Below are 21,625 nucleotides of genomic sequence, written 5' to 3'. Positions count from 1 at the left end.
CGCGCGCGATCGAGTATTATATGTTTACGTCGCGAGTCCCATATCTCACGCGTATAATTAAGTCCATCCTGTCCATGTAACAGTCATCCGACGACGGTATATTCGAGACGCGCGACAGGTTGTAATTCATCCTCCCCCCTCCCCTACTCTCTCTCTCTCTCTCTCTCTCTCTTGCGCGCGCGCGCTCTCTTTTTCTATCTCTGCCCGATTATTGACTCACAATGCGCCTTGCGGTTTGTCTATTCGCGCAGCATAGATGCGACCGCAATGCGGACGCGAAACGCAGCCGACGAGAACCCGATGCTTTTCATTAACGCGTACACCAAGACGTGTGTCGAAAGATATCGCGCGGCCGTGCGGCGAAGATATCGCACGTGGAGTTTGCGAGGAGTTGCGTTAAGCGCGTTGCAGACCGAACGCGATTAATAGCGCGCCGCCGTGGACGAGAGTCGCGCGGCACGAGGATGAGCAAATAAGGGACATTAATGAGAATGAATCATGTCCGTTTGTAGTGTCGCAAGAGAGGCGTCGGTAGAGAGAAGATCCGCGATCACCGGATACCCCCCGTCCTCTCCTGCCGCTCTCCCTCACCTCGAGACATCGCCTGGAGACACGTTAAGTGATAATGTATTAAAATGAGGACCCGCGCGCGCGCAGAGAGAGAGAGAGAGAGAGAGAGAGAGAGAGAGAGACACTCAGAGACGCGGCAAAGGTCAGAGCGAAAAAATCGGGAGGGACAAGCTTAAATGTCAGCTTCGGAGCTTGTTACGAGCGCAAATGAACGCGGAGATTCAGTGGGTTCGTTAGCGCGCGTATTTACGGCAGCGCGGCCGAAACGAGAGTAATAATAGCGGACTTTTACGAGTCTCACGCCGGTCGAACTTACGGCCGCTCGCGCCGGAGTTTCCCCGCGCGCGAGCGACGAGGAAGACGAGGAAGACGAGCGAGCGAGCGGCCGATTATTCGGCCGATTCGCATTTTCGGAAATCGCCGCGAAAGCAATCTTATCTATCCGGCCATCGAGCCGGCATCGAGATTAACATATCCACTCGGCATTGGGCAACTAACGAACCATGTTTTCCCAGAAACGCGCAGATTTATCGCCGCCGATCTAACGAAGCTCGCGCATAATGGCGCCCGTATATCAGATATCAGAGGAGAGAAACACACAGCGGGATCGAGGTAGCTGCCGATGGTATTCCTCTTCATCCGAGACCGCGACTTTCGTCACTCGTGAATGATCGCGGCCGGGAATGAGGCTGTTTACACGCGGACGGTAGCGCTCGGCGGAAAGAATTGGAACGGGAGTATATACAACGGAGGAGCGGCTACGACGGCGGCGGCGGCGGTGGCGGCGGCGACTCGCGCTATCTGGCGTGTGTATCAGCGTCGACAATTAACAATTATTGCGCGCACTTAGCCGCGAGCGGCGCGGATAAGTCACGTTGCTACGTAGAATTTATTATTACGACGCGAGAGTGGCTCCGCACACCGGCGTCCCTAGTGTGCGTGCGTGTGTGTGTGTGTGTGTGTGTGTGTGTGTGTGTGTGCGCGCGCGCACGCGCGTAGTTCGATACCGCTCGCGCGAATTACGCGCGATCGCGCACGCACCTCCGCTCGCGGAATATCGCGAGCCAATAACCATTAAGCACGCGCACCGTCCCCGCGCACCTTGCCACCTTGCACTTTTCACTATAAAGAAAAATCAGCCGCAATTAATCGGCGTGAGATACGCACGCGGAGGCCTTGGGCGTCGCGAAATGAAAAAGAGAGGCAAAAAGGACAAGAAAAGGGAAAACGCACGCACGCGTGCGTGCGTGCGTGCGTGCGTGCGTGCGTGCGTGCATGCGTACATGCATCGACTCTCCCACCGCCAATGATTATTTCTCGGATTCTTACGAAGCAAGGATTCTTACAAAGGCTCGTTCGCTGTTGTCGTCGCTGTTGGACATCCCCTTCCATGCTAATTCCGCTTCAACGGAATAACTCGCTCACGTGGCGGTCACGGCCCGGCAGGTAACGCATTTTTCACGCTCGCCTTTTCCTGATATTTGCCTTTGCACGTTTCGGCAAAATATACAGCCCGGCGCAAATTGAAAGATTCGGCCGACTCATTCCCCGACACAGGCACGTAATACCTTCCGAGCTGTGTGAAATGTGTCGCCACATTGCGCTGCTCGAAAATCCGAGTTCCCTTTCACTTCACACCTTTGCGCGCGTCATCGTGAGTTTCGACGTCGACGATCAAGACGTAACGTGGAAAGAGAAAAGGCGACCTTCGCGAGACGATCCCATCGTGCAATTCACTGCGGGAGCCCGGGGAGCGGGTAGCTCTTCGCGCAGAGATTCTCTTCCGCGGTATCGATCGATCGGAATCTGCGATAGAGTATTTTTTTCAAGGACATTTACATTAAGTTTATTACCGTTTTTCGAGGCGCGACGGGGGTACAAGTTCGTCTCGTGATCGCGCATACGCGCGACGTTGGTCGCTCGGCGCGATGATCATGCGGAAGCGCCATGGTTTCGCGCTGTGCCGCGCTGATCGGCTCACCCCGCGAGTCGGCGACGCAATAAATAATCGATAACGAACAATTTCCTGTGCGACGGAGGAAACGTCCCGAGCTAAATTCTTTCGTTCCGTCCGCGCGATTGGAGCTACTCCGGAGGAAGAGAGCGCAGGAAAAAAGCGCCCCCAGAGACTCTGCTTGCTCTCTTTTTCTCTTCCTCTCTCTCTTTCTCTCTCCTGCTCTCTCTCTCTCTCTCTCTCTCTCCTCTCTCTCTCTCTCTCTCTCTCTCTCCCCCTCCCTCCCTCTCTTTTTCTCTTTCCCGCCTTCTCTCTCTCTTTCTCTCTCTTCCTCTCTCTCTTTTGTCTAGTCGACGAACAGAATGCAGCACGCCTGATAAAAAAGAATCCCTCTCGCGTTCTCTCATTCTCCTTCTGCTACGGCCATCCATGGCCGTAGGAATGAAGAGAAGGGGGGAGGGAGAGAAAAGGAGTAGCAGGAGCCGCGTTCCCCTTTCCGTTCGCTCATAGTCCCAAGAAGGAAGTAAGAAAACGAGTTCCTCTCGCGAATTCTCGTATTCTTTTATTTAGCTCGCGCGGAATTAATTGTTATTTTTCCGTGGGATGTAATTCGCGAATGCGCGAGACAAAAGGCTCTCCGCGCTCTCTCGTCTCACATTCCGCGCGTCGTCGATCGAGCAGATGTATATAATTCGAGAATAATTAATATCGCCTTTTTTCACATAAACGTAATGTGATCGTTTCACCGCGAACGAGTGGAACGAAATATGAATTAATAATGGCGCGATCCGTGTGTCCGTTTTTACAATCCTTAGGGCGCGAGGAGGGAATCTGTCTGGCTCTCCTCCGACTCTCTCTCTCTCTCTCTCTCTCTCTCCTTCATTCCCTCTCCCATCTTCTTTCTCTCACGCCTGGCCCGTCCCTTTAATTCGAATTTCTTCCACGCTGAAGATTATCCGTCAGGGCGCGCAGATTGATCCATCTTAAATTGAGAACCTGTCTCGAACTTTGCCGACGGCCGAGTAACCGCGAACGAGTTTAAGCCGTGGAATAAGTAGCTTACAGGGGCCCGGGGCCCGATAGATCTCGCTTTCGACAGGTTTTCCAAATCGACCGGCTGAATCCTCCATCCGGACGAGAATCGTGCGCTCATCCTGTATTTAGCGTATCCTTCTAATCTGATTATCGTCGCGAAGCCGCGTGCCTTTTCAGCAATTAACGTTTCATCAGGTTTTCGAATTCACCGAATTGCATATACACGCACGCACACACATGTACGTACCTGCATATAAGACGATTAAATACGATCGATCGAGATCAATAAAAAACAGCAAGCAGCTTCCTTGTAAGTATAATTTCCGAGCGATCTCGAGCGGTAATTGACGTGCGATCATGCACTGCATACGTGTGTGTGTGTGTGCGTGTGTGTGTATATGTACCCGTGACACGATTGTTATATTATGATAGCGAGAATGACGCAGCGCGTGAGGAGAAAAAAACACCACTATTATTTCGCAGGTATGTGAATTTAACTCACGATCCGTTCCTTGTGTTAACCCTCTCTTTCTTACGCAAACGCACTCTACGACTTAATATACTCCCACGCGTCCCGTCGTCCTTTTCAATTAGCCAAACGCTTCGAGATATGTCCCGATACGCTCCGGCCCGAGCCGATCGATCGTAGCCGACGACGACGTCGAGTTTTCTGCCATTTTACCAATAATGCGCGACAAGCTGGTGCCGATCGATCACCGTCTCTCTCTCTCTTTCTCTCTCTCTCTCTCTCTCTCTCTCTCTCTCTCTCTCTCTCTGTCGAATCACCGTAGCCATGCAGCCGGGCTACGGCGAAGCCGCGATGCTATCGGCGAGCTGGGCGGTATGTTTATGTATGCGTTCACCTTCACGTTCACGTTCACGTTCACGCGCGGCACGCTAAAATAATGGATATTAATAACGTCCGAGGGACATCGGGGGACGCGGCCTACAAACGCGCGTTTTTGCCCGCGCGCTCGCGGCAATTCGACCGGGTGGAAATTTATCGGCCGCCACTCTCTCGCACCCACGCGGAAAGCGGCCGCGCTCTGTCCCGAGGCGGCTCTCTCGGTCACTCTCTCTCTCTCTCTCTCTCTCTCTCCCTCGGCCCGCCCGGGACGCCCTACGGCGGTTTTTCATCGCGCTCGGGAAATTATAATGTTCGCGCGACGGCTTCACACGTCGCTGATCACCGTGTTTCCCGTCAATGGGACGCGCTCGCGCTCGCGCTCGCGCGAATATAATCCTGTCCCACGTGCAAGCCACGGCCGGCGCGCGGCCGCGCCGCTGCTAACCACAATGGCGATCGTCTAATAGCGAGGACCGTGCACCGCTGCAGGCCCGTGGCGGCGTAATCTATGTTAATGCGCGGCGGAGGTGGTTGAGGTGTAATAATAGTGTTTTCGAGGATGTGACGTCACACACACTCGCCGCGCGCGCGCGCGTACGTTCGCGCTTTTCGTAGATTATTTATTTGACAGATCTCCCTACGGGGCGTTTCTACGTTTATAACCCGCCATCTCCTCTCTCGGCTCTCGCGCGCTCCGCCGTGTACAGCGCGTCCGGCGCGGCCAGCCGGCCGGTGTAAGTTACCGGTGGCCTATTAACGCCGGCGTGGAAGCACGATATACGCACACGTTATACCTGCGGGCTCGGTGAGATCGGTTTCGAGAATATTGCCCGGCGCGGGCGCGCTGCGCTGCGCTGCGCGGCTCGGCTACGGAATTTTTCAGCTCCGTTTCTTCCTCGGTCGCGCGCCGCCTCTCAGAAAGCGCGAGTTACTCGCTGATGGGATCGTGAGCGAAAACGTTATATTATGTAAATTGCGTTAAACGCGGAACGCGTTCACGCGACGAGTGATTATCAATTAACGTTTTCACGCGCGGCGCGCGCGGACTTCTCTCTATGAATAATATTAGAAAATTACACGATTATGCTCGCGCTCGTGCAACGAGCAAACAAAATCCATGCACATCGCGTGCGCGCGCGCGGTTATGCCTCGATGTGCCGTAATTGTGCGTATATTAATTATTATTGTACGATAATTATAAAGGCACAGGCGAAGAGACGTCGTGCGCGTCAGCACACGCGATGACTCGTCCGACGCTTCGCTGAAACTTTCAAACCGACACGTCCGTAATAACGGGCCGTTATCGGGAAGCGGAGTGCACGGGAATGGCCGCGATACACACGCGGAATGTGCGTGCGTTATCCATAATGTGAAGGGTCAAACGGTACAAATGAGCGCGAATGAACGGACGCGCGCACAGTGAGAGGAAAAGTAATCGATCTTGCTAAAATTATGGTTACCTTTGACTCCAGCTATATCTTCTTGTCGTTCCAACGGAAAAAGAAGCGGCAATTGCAATTTACGCATTTTACGGTTGTTGTTATCGTTACTTGCTATAAAAATGGCTCTTCGATAACTTGGCTATGCTTGGCTACAGTTACATACAAAGGTCGAAGTTATTTTTTCTCGGCACACGCACGCACGCATGCACGCGAGACGGCGCGGATTGCATCTTCCTCGCGTGGGTTCCCGCTTAAGTATACATCCGAAATGAAATCGCGTCCCCCTCATCATTCGTGAAAGCGCCCGCCGCCGCATCCCGCGAATTTTTGGATTACCGGAGGCAGCGTTTCGTATGCACGGCCAAATTGCCGTAATGATGGTGCAGCGAACTGCAAAAACGGTCTCGTTCGTGGAAACGAGAACGTCAGGGCCGGGTCTCGCGTCTTCTCTCCTTCGTTTGTTCCTCATCGGTCGTTTCTTGCGCACGATTCCTCGCGTCCCGTTTCACGGAGGGACCTCGCAGCATTCCGTTCTTCTCCTGCGCAGGAATACCGCGGGAAAATCGATCGATCGACGTGCGCGAGGAGCTGAGGAAAAATAATAATTATTATCTCGGTTCAGTTAATAAATTATCCCCGTGTCGTTGTATCTCGTTAGACTCGTTACGAATAAGTACACCGTTTATGTGACATTTACATGCCGACCGCCGGATCTGTCGCGGCTTTTTTTACCATCGCGCTACACTCAGATTATTGTGAAGAAAAATGAAAGAAGAAAAAAACCAAGAAGAACGGCACGAAATGACTGCCATAAAGCATCGTAAAGAGTTGCGAAACAAGCGGTTTTTCTTTTTCTTTCGTCGATTAAGTCGACGGATGGATTGATGATCGTTCCTCTCCCGCCTCTCCCTCTCGGTACATCCGGCACCATCGGAGGATGATTTAAAAAAAAATGACGTCTCCTTAATCCGCCGTGTCTCCACCTCGCGCCGGACCTCCCGGCGATTCCTCCACGCGCGGGCGCACGTAAAAGCGCGCGGGACAATTCGCGCTCGGAGAGATTGAGTCACCGCGTCTGTCTCGCGTCGACTTTACTCGTGCGAGAAGTCGCCACTGAAATCTAAGATTAGAAATTTCCGCTCGTCGATTTCGCAACGCATTCTCGTTTTCACCTTTCTTTTTTCGTTCGTTCGTTTAGGCACATTTTCGCTTCTCCTGTTTTTTTTTTCTCTCTCTTAACGATCCCAACATGTCACGACGCGGATACGTGGGTATAAATAAAGCACGGCTCGAATACACCGCGCGGTCGCAGCGGCGGGCGTGTCGCGCAGTATACATATCGTAATCACTCACAAATGGAAATCGGTTGACGTAAAGACAAATTCGTTCGTTTGCACTCGTGAGTGATTATGATACAGCGCAATGGTGTAGATCGTATTTACGAACACTTACACAAGACACGCTCACACACACACACACACGATTCGTCGACTGTGTTTCAGCCCCGACTGTGTTAATATATTTCCTCGCGGCGGGCGATATCTCGCTTTTTCTGCCCTCCTATCTTTTCCGTCTCTCTATCTCCGTGCGGCCGGCAAATTTGCATACGTACGTACATGCATTAGTAAGCGTTACGTACGACTCCGTTCGAGAAGTGAAACCATCGATAGCCGGCCGGCCGGCCGGCCGGCCGGCAAACTCGCAGGCAGGCAAGCAGGCAAGCTGGCAAGATCGGCTGGCTCCCGCGAATCGGATCGGATCGAATCGGTTCCCCCCGGTGTCCCGATGTCGACGATGGCCTTCGCGTCGATTACGCCCCGCGCTTATGAATGCAAATTGAGAACGCTTATTGAACGGAGTAACGCTCCTTTGTCAGTGCGAGAATCGATCGACTTAATATCCGATTTAATGGGGATCGTTATTACGTAGCGCTACGGCGCCGCTGCTCCGCGTGCGATGTTCGATTTTTTCTCACTTCTTCTTCTCTACCCACCTTCCTCTCTCTCTCTCTCTCTCTCTCTCTCTCTCCTCCCGTTCTTCATTCTTTTCTTTAGTCTCTGCCTTTTTCATTGTCATGCGATCCACGAGGAAACGGTCCTCGCTGCTCGTCGTTCATCGACTCCTTTCTTTTCCGGGCGATGCTGAATAGCGAGAGTTTCGTTGCGGTTCATTAACTCCGGACTCCCGCACGAATCCTTCCCGCCCTGCCGCTTCCGCTCGATAGAGTTTCGCATTGGGTACGTAGCGAGGAGGCTGTTTCGCATCCTGCATAGCCTCTCTCTCTCTCTCTCTCTCGTCCGGCAAATATCTGTTATTATTTCGCATGCATCGTCGAGCGGTCGCACCGTTCAGATCGCAAATCGCCGGAGCGCGAGAACGGGCAACGCGCGGATCTCCGTGCTGCGCCAGATCGCTCGCTCTCTCTCGCTCTGCTCCCGGGCGGAGAGTCGCCTCGCGCGCGATCTCGAATTCCTCGGAGATAGTTTAGCCGCGTAAAAGGCGCCCCCGGCGAGACAGCGGCTTTTGTTACTCCCCGGCCCTTTAACCGCGCGTCCTCGAGCCGCGGAAAAAATCCAATTAGTCGTCCTCGCCGGCCGTATCCCAGTGTCGTGCGCCGCTGCCGAAGGGCAAAAAGCCAAAATAAGGAGGACGCGTGCGTGCACGCACGCACGCATGAGGCGCACGCAAGAACACCCGCCCGATACGTGTGCTCGCCGGCTAAGGATGCACATGCGATACATCGACATGTCGAAGGTACAAGCTACTGTTTCCGATATTCAGCGCCATTTTACGTCGACTGCGCGTCGTTTCGATTCGCAGCACTTCGCGGTTGGTGTGTTTAATGTTGGAAAATTGGAGGCAGATACCTTTCCGCTTATTAACGCAACTATCGAAAGTTTCGTTTTATTGGCGGCTTTCTGCTCGCGCAGCTTCTCAGACCTCATTATTTTTATATTTTTAAACTGATGTCGAGTAAGCAAAGAGATCGAGACTTCGATATCGGTTATCTCAATGCTCAAGTTGCGATTACATTCTTTATACGTAAATTGATGAGATGCGACGCATCGTATCATTGAAATCCGGTATCGGTCACTGGTAACCACCACGACGGTCAACGTGTCGGAAAAGAAATTTGGTGAACATCGTATATTCGAGTACCGAGCGTGCGATGCAGAATCGGCACGTTGCAAGCGCGCGTATGCGTGCGTGAGTGCGCGCGCGCGCGCGTGCACCTTGCCGGTGAACCCCGTGCATTTCCATACGGGGCGCTCGTAAATTACCCGGGTACTTGGATACACGTTGAATGACTCGGGGAACACACAGTTAGAACCGTAGCCGCGGAATCGGACAGACACCGCGCGCTGACACTGCAGCGGAGAGACGGAGCGTCTGTCTGCGCGATCCGTGATTTGTTTCTGCACGTCTGACGCGACTGATACGAGAGGCTAGTTCATTCAGGATCTCGGGACCGGTTGAATAAGGCGCACGTAAGCGCGACTCGCGGTATGAATGGAATTGGGTGCTGTCGATTGCTCCTTTACGCCGCGATCGCTCTCTCGACCAGCCCCGCTCTCGACAATACGAGCATACGAAACGATCCGTTTGGCATTTGCCGAGTGAATAGTCTTTTGTATGCTAAAACGCGCGCGCTGAAACGTATGCGTGCTTCAATTCCGCGCAGCAACGGCACGGAGCGGTTACATTAAATTAACGTCTCGCGAAGATAATGCTAGGAATTATGTCGGCAACCGTAGCGCCCGCGCGCGCGCGCGCGCGCGCGGATAATTAATTCCGCTTTTATCGGGATCGAGTCATAGCGGCGAGTATCCGCGGTATCGATCGACGGGGATATCTCAGATACGCGACACCAGCGTGATAATTTATCGCGAAATTTGCGTAATCTCCCGCGTATCCGCGCGACATATTGATGCGTTGCCAAGTCCCCGATGCCGCACAGCGATATATCAACGTTGTATCAAGCTTGTTGTACCTCTGAGACTTTCCTCGTACTGACCGCAGGACATTTTTTACCTCGTGCGTTTCGTTTGAAGCATAACTCGAATTCCATAACACCGACCGCAGATTTCCGTAATGCGCGCCGTATATATATATATATATCTTCACGCCCCAGCGAAACGCACGCGCAGCCCAGAAATGTTATCAGCCTGTGCATTATACAGCTCCTCGCGTTGCGATTCCGACATTCCCTAAAAAGTTGAGCCGCTGCGAAATTCGAAGCCCCTCCTTTGAAATTAAATTCCGAGCACATACGTGTGAGAGCCACGAGAGCAGAGATATTCCTGCCCACTCGAATGCTCGAGGATGAGAGAGAGAGAGAGAGAGAGAGACAAAGTATGCGTTCGTTCCACCACACTTTGATTCGCCGTATCTGTGAATTCCTTCGTTATTACAAGTGACAGCCCACAATAGCGTCCCTCGCATCGCCGATCGGCGCGTCGCGAGGAGTAGCGGCTGCGGCTGCGATCTATCTAACGCACACGAAGTCTATTCCTCACAATGCTCACGCAGAACGCGAGTCGCGAGGCGGCGCGGATCGCGACGCGACGGGCATCCGCGAGCACTCACGCACGCCAGACGTCCGGGAGGTTCGCAGAAACCCGCGTGGATGCACCACATTCAAGCGGACCGTGCGTCCGCGTCCATTGTGGAACGGTCTCGGCCGAGAAGCCGGGGATAATCCGATCGAGTATTGTGCGTGGTCGCGCCGCGTGGCGCGTCGCCGCGTCATCCGACGCAACGAGCGGAGCGCGTCCCTCCGCGCGGGAGGGACGAGCGTAGGTGAGGAAGTAAGATAAAAGGCAGGCCCTGATAGAGGAGTAGAACGCACGCACGCACGCACGCACGCACGCACGCACGCACGCACGCACGCACGCACGCACGCACGCACGCACGCACGCACGCAGGCAGGCGCACACGCGCGAGAGAGAAAGAAAGAGGGTGTGAGTACGACGAGGAAGGAGGAGGTGAGGAAGGAGCGGGAGAACGGAAGGAGGACGTCGGAGGGCAAGATGGCCGCCGCAGCAGCCGCGGTCCAGTCCTCTACGGGGAAAAGCGTCGGACCTCCGCGTCGTCCGTCTCTCCTTTTAATTCCCACCGCTGTCCTTCGTCTGTACTTGGTACTCCTCCTTCGTCCCACCCTGCCTCTCTTCGCCCTTTCTCATCTCTCGCTCTGGCCCTCTCGCTCGCTCTTTCGCGGCGCGGCCCTCTCTTTCTCTCTTCCTTTCTCTCTCGCTGCATCTCGCTTCCTCTCGCGCTCTCTCGCTCTCTCCCGCTTTCTCTCCGTCCCCGCGGAGTCTCGCCGTCTCCGTCCCGCCGATTGCGATTCCTCTCGTTCGTTCGCCGATAAGCTCTCCCTCCTCGGGGCGATCGCCATGATTCCACGTGATCGAGGAGCGTTAGGAGCGTTTTATGCGAGCGGCTACCCAGAAAACCGCCGCAAAATCGCCGATCCGTACGTTTATCGAATTACGATGGTGCCTCGCGGTCGACATTCGCCTCTCTGTCTGCTCGTACTGTCTGTATTCACTCGATGAGATCGCGTCTTCGTCTACAAACGGCGATAGGAAGTTGCGCGCGCGAACGCGAGCGAGCGCAGCTGCCGATGGGCGCTTCGTTCCGACTCGATCAGCGGGCATATATCGACAAGATGAAGGAACGCAAGAGCGAAAATTGGAACGTCGCGAGAGCCTCATTATTCCATTCGCACTGTTCGTTACTTTGAAATTGCACCGTTACTTATGCCGGCGCTGGAACGAGCGCGCAGGAAATGCGCTCTCTCGCGATGTTCTTCGAATGACTGACGCAAGTCGCGGCAAGTACGAGTTAACGAGTGCGGTCTGTCCCTCTATCCGATCTAATCTCGCTGAATTTTTCCGTGGATTGCGCGCGCTCCTCGCGATATCGAGCGCGCGGCGGCTCCTATCTGGGCGAGACGATAAGAAGCTCAGGAGAGTTAGCAATTAGCGCGTCTGCGCGACGCTTCGTCGCTCGGCCGTTAATTAGCGAGCTCCACGAGAATTTCGATACTTTGCGCGGCTCCTGTGTCTATCGGTGACTTGACGAGCTCGCAGATTGCGAGAAATAGAAGAAAAAGAGAAAGAGGCGGAGAGAAAGAGAGTCAGAGGAGATAATCGCGAAATCGAGGCGCGCTGGCGCGCGACTTCATAATTATCGGCATCGACTGAAATTATTAGTCATTAAAGAGTATTGTCGGCTGCGTTGGTCGGTCGGTCGGTCGGTCGGTCGCTCGGTCGAAACACGTAATTGCGCTCTCGCGTTATCTCGGGACACGGTGTGTATCTAACGGCGAGAAACAAGCGCGCTGCGTTTCACTCGGACGCGGGGGAAAAAGAAGAAGAAGAAAAGAAACACATCGCTCGCGTTGATTGTGTCGATCGAAAATAAAGAGAAACACACTCGACTCGACACTCGAGCGCACGAGCGACAAGGAGTGCCGGAAAGTGATCATTCCCCCGTGTTATCCCACGGGAGAAACGATCGCGATTTTTTACGCGAGCGAGTTGCCGATGTAATCGATACGTAACGCGTTAACAGCTTCCTCTATACGCGATCGTGTTGTCTGTCACTCGATATGTTTATAATCAACATAGAACAACGAGCGATTGCCTGTTCTCCGGGTGAATTATTTTTTACGGGTATCGCTCGCGCCTGGAGAGAAAGAGAGAGAGAGAGAGGGGGGGGGAGGAGAGAGGGAGGAGAGAAACAGAGATCGAGGGAACCCTCTCCTCTTTACGTATCGCTCCGCAAATATTAATGCAAGCGTTGCGCAACGCCGACACGTTTGGCTTCGCAGCGGGAACGAAAGGAGTATATTAACCGACAGTGTGTTTTACAAATCGACCAGATTACAGGAACAGCTCCCGGGTTTAAGTCGCGTCCGCCTTAACTGATTGTATTATATTAATTACAGCACGATCGGACGACGTGGCGGGGCGCGCGCGCGCGCGTTCGACATGGCGACCGCGTCGACGTTGGAATTAGATCTCGAGGAAACGCCATATAATCGACGACGTCGGCATCGGCGGCGGCAGAAGGAATCGCGCCGGTCGTTTGTCGTCGGGCGTGCATTAATTCGTACAATTTCGCGATCCGCGATTCCGCGCGGCGGAAGGGATAATTACGGCCGGTTTTCTGCGGCGCGCGCTCCCGCTCGCTATCTATCTATCTAGGAACGCGATCGAGAGCCTGCGCCGACCCGGTCTTTTTGTTCGCGGCGAAAAGCTCGTGGAAACGTACGAGCGCGCTCGGTGCCCCGGGAGAGCCGGCCGTCGGATACGCGTAATAACACCCTTTAACGCGGTACACGCTTAGCAATAATGTTGCAACGCGTCGGGGGCAGCCGCCGTGGGTCCCTGGCCGTGCGTACACCGCGCTCTTCGAGGGGTGGCGAACGCGCCCCCTCTGCCTGCCACCGCGCCCGCCGCGGACGTCCAATAAGTGATTTCACGGCGGCGTGATTCCTCGGCGCGGAACGAATTTTCCTTGGATCGCGCGAAAAACCGCCGCCGCTCGCTATCTATCGGCCCGACGACGCGAGAACGGACATCGCCGCGCCGCGTCGCGGCAACGACGCCGTGGTGTCTCTCGTTTTGCTCCCGTTCGGCGTTTGCCGCTCCGAGCGTAACACGGGTGTCTCGCTTTGATTGCGGCTTGCCCGATAAACGGTGGTATCGCGGTCTCGCTCGATTTGAGATTACGCCGCCCGCACCCCACCTTTTTCCTCTCTGTCTCTTGCTTTCTCTGTCTCCCTCCCTCCCTCCCTTTTTTCCTCTCCCTCACGCGCCCCTGCGTCGATCGTATATTATTATATCGCGTGTTATTACGTTTGCTATTAGATCTGCCGCGGCCACAGCGGGAAGTTCAGCGAACCGTGGACCCGACAAAACCCTCCGCGGAAACGTAACGTAATTCGCGCGCGAACGCGTATTTACGCTTCGGCGCGCGCGCGCGCGCGCACACGCATAAAACGTCGAAGTGCGAGAGGCGATTCCTGTGTACTCCCGCGACTTTGCCGGTAGGTTTTGCGCTTCTCAAAGGACTCGTCGCGGCAGCCACGACGTCTGCGGAATTACCAGTATGCCAGAGGTTCGGCGATGAACGGTCGTACGTCGCTTCGACGATTACATTAATTTTGTCGGCAGGAACGAAACAGATCGGCGCTGCGCTCTCGCCGATCACGCTCGATCGCATCATCCTGCGCCGGCCCGGCCGGCGTCTCGAGCAGAGCGGGCTTCCCGCGACCGCAGTCTGACTGCGACGGTTTCGTAATAACACGGGTCGGGTTAGCCTGGCGATCCAAAAATCGGTAATCCGATATTCGTTTCCGCGTACGCGAGGAAAGCGCTCGGCGTGAGGTTGCCGGGCGGATCAATTATGCGCGTTATCGTCGCCACCGCGGCGCGCCAGTCGCATTTCTCTGCCGCGCTCTCGCGACACGAATGAGATCCAATTCAATTAATACGCAACAATAAATCGCACACAATCGGCGAGAGATCAGCGCTTACGCGCACGCGGGAGAGAGAGTGCGCGCGCGTGTGTGTGTGTGTGTGCGCGCGCGCTCATCGTTACTCCGGCCTTCGGAACGCTCCTCGGAATCGGATTAGTAGTTCTTTTCTGTCGCATTCCCGACGCCGGGAGATTTCCCAGTGGATAAAGATAAGCGCCAGCCGGACCGAGATAGCATTAGTGTACTCGCGCGCGGCCCAAGGCAGAGGTTTAATAATGGCTTTCCCGATCGCTGGATATATCCGCGCCGATCAACAGCATTACCATCCTCCTCCCGTGCTCGCTCCTATCATTTTTGCCGACCGATGATGCCTAATATCGGTGATTTAACTAGCAGCTGTTACCGCGATTTATTACGTCGGCCGCGTGCTCGCGCGCGATGTTATCCGCAATTATACGAGAGCGAGCGGCTCTCGGCTGCCCAAAGTGGCCGGGTGTCGCGAGCGCAAGCGAGCGAGCCTGCACTCGCAACGTCCACTCGCACTAATCGACGCGCGAGGCCGTCGATTCGCTATTGATACGTCGAATCTCGCGATAATTCACGGCGCGTCCATTGACATCTCAAGCGTATTCCTCCGAATGGCGATTACATGTGCGCGCGCGCGCGCGCGCGAGATGCTTGTCAAAAACCACCGACATCGGTCACAAATCGTTAGACGCAACGCTATAACGTCGGCTAGCTCCGGCGCGCTTTGATTAATAGCGCGGTATGCTAATATAAATCAATGGACGTCGAACGTTAATCTGTCGATCGATTCGCGGCCGTGAGCTTAATAACACCTATCTCGACGGGATGCTCGACGAGGCCGATAACGGTGACGACCATTGCCATCTCGGCAATTATCGCCCGCACGGGTTTCCCCGGCAAGGGCACCAGATAACAATTGCCGCGAGTCGATAATCGAACCGGGGGATGATGCGCGCGATCGATGTGGAACTCGCGAACGGCGGCGGCGACGCGGCGGTGGCGCAACAAGAGAAAACAGCGTGCGACTCGAGCCGGGGTTTGTTTAATGAGAGCGGCACGGCAGGGCCGATGATCGGCCGATTACGCGATCGGCTCGTTAACGAGCCGAAGCGTTACCCTCGATTTACCACAATTTCGCGGCAACCGTTTCGCGCAGACCGCGATATTTCATCGGTGTCCCGGCGATCGATATCCATCGGCCGCGATAATTATCGGCGTTCGTCGTGGCGCGTAGCCAGGGATACTTTACGGCCGGCCATGCACTTACCGGCGCAATTATAGAGGCGGTTAATGAATGAACGAGAAATTGGCGCGGCCGCGTGTATTTCATAACCGGCAGTCGTAATTAATAAAACTGTATCTGCGCGAGCGAGCGAGTGGCGACTCGAGCAGCGCGGCGCGGCGCGGCGCGGCCGGGCACCCCGCGCTCGATATTCAAATGCACCGGTCGCATTTCTCATAAAGGGGAAAGCCCGCGATTATGGAAAATTTGCGCCGGCCTCTCGTCCGCGGCCAGGAATTACAATCATGGGGCGTTTGGAGGCGAAAACGTCGGGACGATACACGAACGAGCCGGGCGCTAAACGATGTCACGGCGGAGGAGGGTCTGGAAAGGGAGTTATTTACTTAAGATTCGAGATTATCTCGTCGATCTGTGCCATCCCCCTCTGGGGAGAAGTCGCGAAGATGAGAAGACCATCCAGCAGAATGAGCCACGTCGCCGGTGTGAGTAACACGAAGACGGAGAAACGCGCTCCATAACGCACGTTAATTGCGAGCCGGCGGGGAGACATCTCGGATATCGATGCCGTCGCGTCGCGGATGCGCAAGGTGCGAGCGTAGGCGACGAAAGCGTATGAAACGGATGAGTCGAAGGGGAGCCAAGGAGCGCTTCTCCTCGTGAGACAGCAAACGCACGTCATGCGTATTGGGGAAAGACCGCGCATGATTCATCGGGTGCCCCTAAAATAAACGTGACGCGTCGTCGCGCCGGCCCCGACGACGCTTTCGATCGGAGCAATCTCTCGGCAAGTCACGTCAGTCGCGCATCGCGAAATTTTTGCGGTGCTACCGCCCGCCGCCGCGCCTCCGAGCACCGAGAACGACTGAGGCGTGAAGGAAAGGTGAAAAGTAAAAGTCCGAAAGTCGCGGCGCGCCGCTAACGGCTGAGGTTTACGGTCGAAGGAGGTTTACGGCGAGGATAACGCGGCGATGAGCTGGCGATAGGCGATAGCTTTCATTCATGAAATCGCGAATATCGGAGCGATAGCATGCGGGATGCGATTATTCTTAGCCCGATCTCTCTTTCTCTCTCCCGGGTGAGGTTAATGATCGCCCAAGGGTCGCGTTGAAACACCCTCGGTGCGGTTAGCAGCTCGAGGAAACAAGACGGATGACGGCGGGGATGAGAGCAAGAGAGACAGAGCCGAGCGAGAAATAAGAGAAAGAAAGAGAAAGAGAAAGGAAGAGAGAGAGAGAGAGAGAGAGAGAGAGGAGAGAGGAGAGCGAGCGAGAGACTCGTGTGCAGAACAAGTGCAGGCCTGGTCTCGGCGGCTGCAGGCGGGCAGACAGGTTGTCCAGATTCCACGGAAGGTCGTTTGCTTTGCTTACCGCGGGTCGCGAGAGGCAGTCTCGAACGCGCGTCGGCCACTTCGGGCTCTCCGGCCGTAGCCTAGGAGCGAGAGAGAGAGAGAGAGAGAGAGAAAGCGAGCGCCACGAGCGAGAGAAGTAGAAATAGACGGTGCAGGACGGGCACACACTGGGAGAGCCGGCCGCGGTAGAAGGAGGCGCGCTTGTGCGAGGCGGTGACACGTGGTGCACGCACACGCGCGTGTGCGACATCGCGTGTTTACACGCGCTTCCTCGCACGTCCTCGCCTCGCGGAGCACACAAAAGAGCGTGCGCGCGTTTTCCCGTCGCACATCCCCCGCCGTCCGCCGCCCGTCGCGCAGCTTTGTCTCTCGTCTGTCTCTCTCTCTCTCTCTCTCTCTCTCTCTCTTTCTCTCCTTTTTTCTCCGTTTCCTCGTATCGATCCACGAGTTTAACCGGACCTTTCTCACCGTCGCGCCTCGGTCTGTGACCCGGTCCTCGGGTACTCAAGATGGTCTTCTTCGAGCGGCGAATCTCGTATTTGTGTGTGTGTGTGTGTGTGTGTATGCGTGTGTGCACACACGTGATTGCGCCCGCAACGCGTCCGAGGATTCGCTTTCCTGGTACATCCGAGCCGCGGTTAAGGAAACCGGTATCAGTTCGACTGCCGATGAGAGTCGGCCGACGACGGCAACCGGTCAGGGTTCAGAATGACGGAACTGTAACACTGGCCGTACGGTACCAATTGTCCAATTTGCATCCGCAAATGCGACGATGCGCGAACGGGAACGGTCGTTAACATGGGAATAATAAATGTGGTCGCATCGCTCGAGCGACTTTTATCTTACTCGGGGAGAAATGACTCAATGATGGGAACGCGCGAATGAGCACAAGCCGGTGGGGCGTGTACTCGTTCGTGTCTGCGATGCGTCCGACGATTGGACTCGCCGAAATTATATACGGACTCAATTCCTCGTCGAGACGCGACGCGACGCGTTGCAGGGGCGAAGGGGAGGAGGGAGAACGAGAGAAAGAGACACGAGGGGATTCAGGGCAGACAGTGGATTTCAGGAGACACCGGATACCCGGTTCTCCCCGGCGGCGATTCTCGTTGACTGCCGGAGAAAGCTCCGGCCGACGCGACGTGTGGGCTCGCGCGTATCTCTGCGTGCTGCGCGCGCGATTTGCGTGTGTCGCTCACGGATTATTCGCGCATGGGTGCTCCCGCGTGCACGTGGTGTACCGGCACGCTCGTGTCCGTCGGGTTCATGGGTGTGTTCCTACCTCGCCCCGTGGAATTCCTCGTGGGATCTTTCCGCGTTTTGCCTCTCGGACACACGGCACGCCGGACAAGCGCGAACTTCTCCGCGCGCGCGCGCGCGCGTGCGCTCTCGCTCTTGTTTTCTCTCGCCTCGTGTTTTTGGTTTTTCCCGCCGCTGTATTTTCATTACTCCAGAACGCGCGCGCGGTGGCGTTGCGCAATAGAGAAGGCGTAGACTGCGGCGAGTTTTGCGTTTCGGCATGCAAATTCGTACCCACGTGTGTCTCGAATAAGCTGTCTCAGAAGCGGCAATCGGCACCACTGCGTAACATCTCGCACGCAACGTTCGAATCACCTCAACCCGTTCCGTAGGGTTTTAATCGTCTCCCTCGTAAAGTACCGACCACTTGATCTTTCGATTCGGAAAATTGACGTCGACTCGCCGACGATATTGAATCGGGGGGGACAACCGGCTCGGGAGAAACAGCTGGGGGAAAAATCACGAGAGCCTGATAATCGTCTCACGCGGCTATTAAGCGGCATGTAAAATTTATGTAACGCACGTAACGCACACTTGACGGTTGGCAAAGGTTGGCGTCGATGCGTGAATCCGCTCGCGGAGCCCCCGACGACGGACCATCTCGTACCCCTTCGCGACTCGTCATCGCCGGTAGTAGCGATATATGGGGGAGGTGGGTTCTCCGTCAGTCGCGGAGCGTCACAAAAAGCGTTTCTTCCGACAGATTTCATTTTCGCCTCATTCTCAGCCGATGAGTGCGGCCTCAATGAGGAAGAATTCAGCGCATGCCAACGAACTTGGCATAGGGGGAGGGAAGAGGCAGCTGTCCACGATCAGATCCATGGACGGTCAGGTTGCTTTTTTAGCCGTCGCTTGAACGACAGCCACGAAGAGAGCACAATCGGCCGGAATTAGCGAGCCTTGTGCTATCTCGCGTATTGTTCGCGCAGAGCCCGTGCACTCACACACGCACGCACGCGCTCACGCACGCATGACGCGCGCGCGCGCGCGTCATGCGTGCGTGAGTGCGTGCGTGCGTGCGTGCATATCGGCTCACGCCCTCGGACACGTCGCGTCGTAGCGCGCGAGCAGCTGTTTTTCTCGCGTCACCACCAGAGGAATGCCTTTGATTTACGACGGTTGGACTTGCGCGACGATTGCCGGTTCGCATGCTCGCGAGTGCACGAAAGAGGAGGGACGCCGCCGGGGTGGTTTTTGCCGCTTCGCCCTGAGCGAAGCGCTCGCTCGTTACCCCCGCGATCGCGTGACATTTTACGCATAATCACGAGACGCGCGGCTTCGAGCTACCGCTCGTATTCCGTTAATCTCGCGAAAAGTGACTCTCCTCCGCCCGATTGTCGGGGATTCCGTCGTTGGGCGAGCTTCCACAGGCCGGAGTTACTCTTGCAACAAAAGCACCAGGTTAATTTTCTCGCAGAGAGCATTTTATCAGCTCTATTTCGGCGCTCATTGTCGTCCGGGTAACGCGACGATCTTTCAATATTGTATTAATAAATATCACAAACGTTTTTTTTTTTCTTTTTTCGATGTTACAATACGAGATTCTTCATTGACGCCTCAAGTCCGACGGAACTCGTCCTTACGACCTAACGTGGTACGGAAATGTCGACTCTGACCGTGACAGACGTTTTCTATTTCTCGCAAAGTAAGATCGTAGAGCGTAAAATCCGTTTCAAGATGTTGGTTTCAAGATCGCGGTAGTGAGTATTATCGTTGGAAACCCGATTCCCGATCAGTCTCGATCGCTCTTGCTCAGCGAAACGAGTCGAATACCTCACTAAGCGCACGACACGTGATAGTTTCGAATAAAAAAAGATTCGAGTGTTCGTAATTATAAGCGAGCGGAAATGCAGTGAGACGCGCCAACGGTAGATACGAAGAGTTAGGTAGGCACGGTTGATAACTCGAAAGACGCGCTGCACATGTAACGAGAACGTAATAGTACGTAATTACACATTGACGATTTTATCTCGGACAATTATCATACATTATGCGCCGTAAACAACGTGCGCGAGGCTAAAATCCCACTTGGAATCTCGACGCTCGATCGATTAAACCTTGAGCGATGTGTGTTTATACATTTTAAAGTCGGTGCTTTCGTTAGGCCGATAGCGAGTCGCGCGCTGCTATTCCCGCGCGGAGTACCTTCCTATATATAATCCACACTTACCACACCGATAGCCCCCTCTCTCTCTCTCTCTCTCTCTCTATTATATCGGGTGTCCGCTTTTAATCAGCCAACACGGGCGATCCCGTCACCGGTACGCGGCCGGAAACAACGTCGTAATTGTCACCTCCATTTTGCCCACGCGCTATAAAGGCTTCTATCAGTCGTATAAACTACGTTGCGCAGTGACTGATAACGCACATTTAACGCTCATTTCTTTGTAAATTACCTCCATCGAAATGAGACCGGTTGTCACTTGCGCGCGCGTGAAAGACGCCATATCCGTCTAGCGCGCGCGGTAACGGTCGCGAGTCACGAAGGACTTGCGAATTCGAGTGCGTGTTTAATGGCCGCCATGGATCTTCCTTTTACGATCCATAATTCAGCTTCCACGTTTCCCCGCGGACGGCCTGATAACAGAGAGAGAGAGAGAGAGAGAGAGAGAGAGAGAGAGAGAGAGAGACTCGGAATTAATCGCGGAGTCGTGACGGTCGCTTACCGGGTCGATCCGCCGCTTATCTCGCGCGGTCGAGTCTCGGCTCGATGCACGATCAAGTTGTCCCGATCGGCGCAATGACGCTCGCCGGATCTTGTTTCGCTGATCGCCGCTGAACTCGTCGGATTAGCCTAACGATCTCGCGCGCTCTATCACCGGCGCTAAAACGGCCTCATGATTACAGCGCGATAACCCGCGCGAGAGACCGCGCGTCAGGGTTAGCTCTCGCTTCTTAAAACGCCTGCGCACGTTTCTCTCACCGCGCTCCGTCCCATCCCCCCCCCCCCGCCGCTCGTCTAATCGATATCTCGATCTTCGAAGGCTTAATTAGTCTCCGCGCCAGGCCGAGTATACAAATGCTCATTAGCAGCCGCGTGTCGACGTAAGGCGCGGCGTGAACGCGCGGGATCATCTCCGACGGAATATTAATCCATCTATTCCGCTTGACTCTTCTCACGCTCGATAACGAGGCTCAGCGACGAAGTAGCGATCTCGCCGATCGGCATGAGAGACTGTTCTTTACGAAGAACGCCTCCTCGACCCTGCTCGCGAGCGTTCATTCGGTATAAGTTTCCTCGATAAGCCTCTACTCGGCCATCGAAATGCTCGTCTCTCTTTGTCATGCAAATTTATTCCAAGATTACCACTTCCGTATCCTCGCGCGATTTGAAGAGCAATTTTTCCTCGCGGCGACGGCGACGAGGAGGAA

At 54.9% G+C, this 21,625-nt stretch overlaps 1 protein-coding gene across 1 annotated transcript in view; it reads left to right on the top strand.

Annotated features, from left to right (window-relative positions):
* Window positions 1-21,625, top strand: part of grh (grainy head) — a 114,524-nt gene that overhangs the window by 9,509 nt on the left and 83,390 nt on the right. The gene's annotated exons all lie outside the window — the stretch shown is intronic.

Source organism: Harpegnathos saltator, unplaced genomic scaffold, assembly GCF_003227715.2.
Source record: "Harpegnathos saltator strain DR-91 unplaced genomic scaffold, Hsal_v8.6 scaffold434, whole genome shotgun sequence".
Classification (NCBI taxonomy): Eukaryota; Metazoa; Arthropoda; class Insecta; order Hymenoptera; family Formicidae; genus Harpegnathos; species Harpegnathos saltator.
Note: the sequence above shows the minus strand (reverse complement) of the source record. Positions and strands in the feature narration are given on the sequence as shown.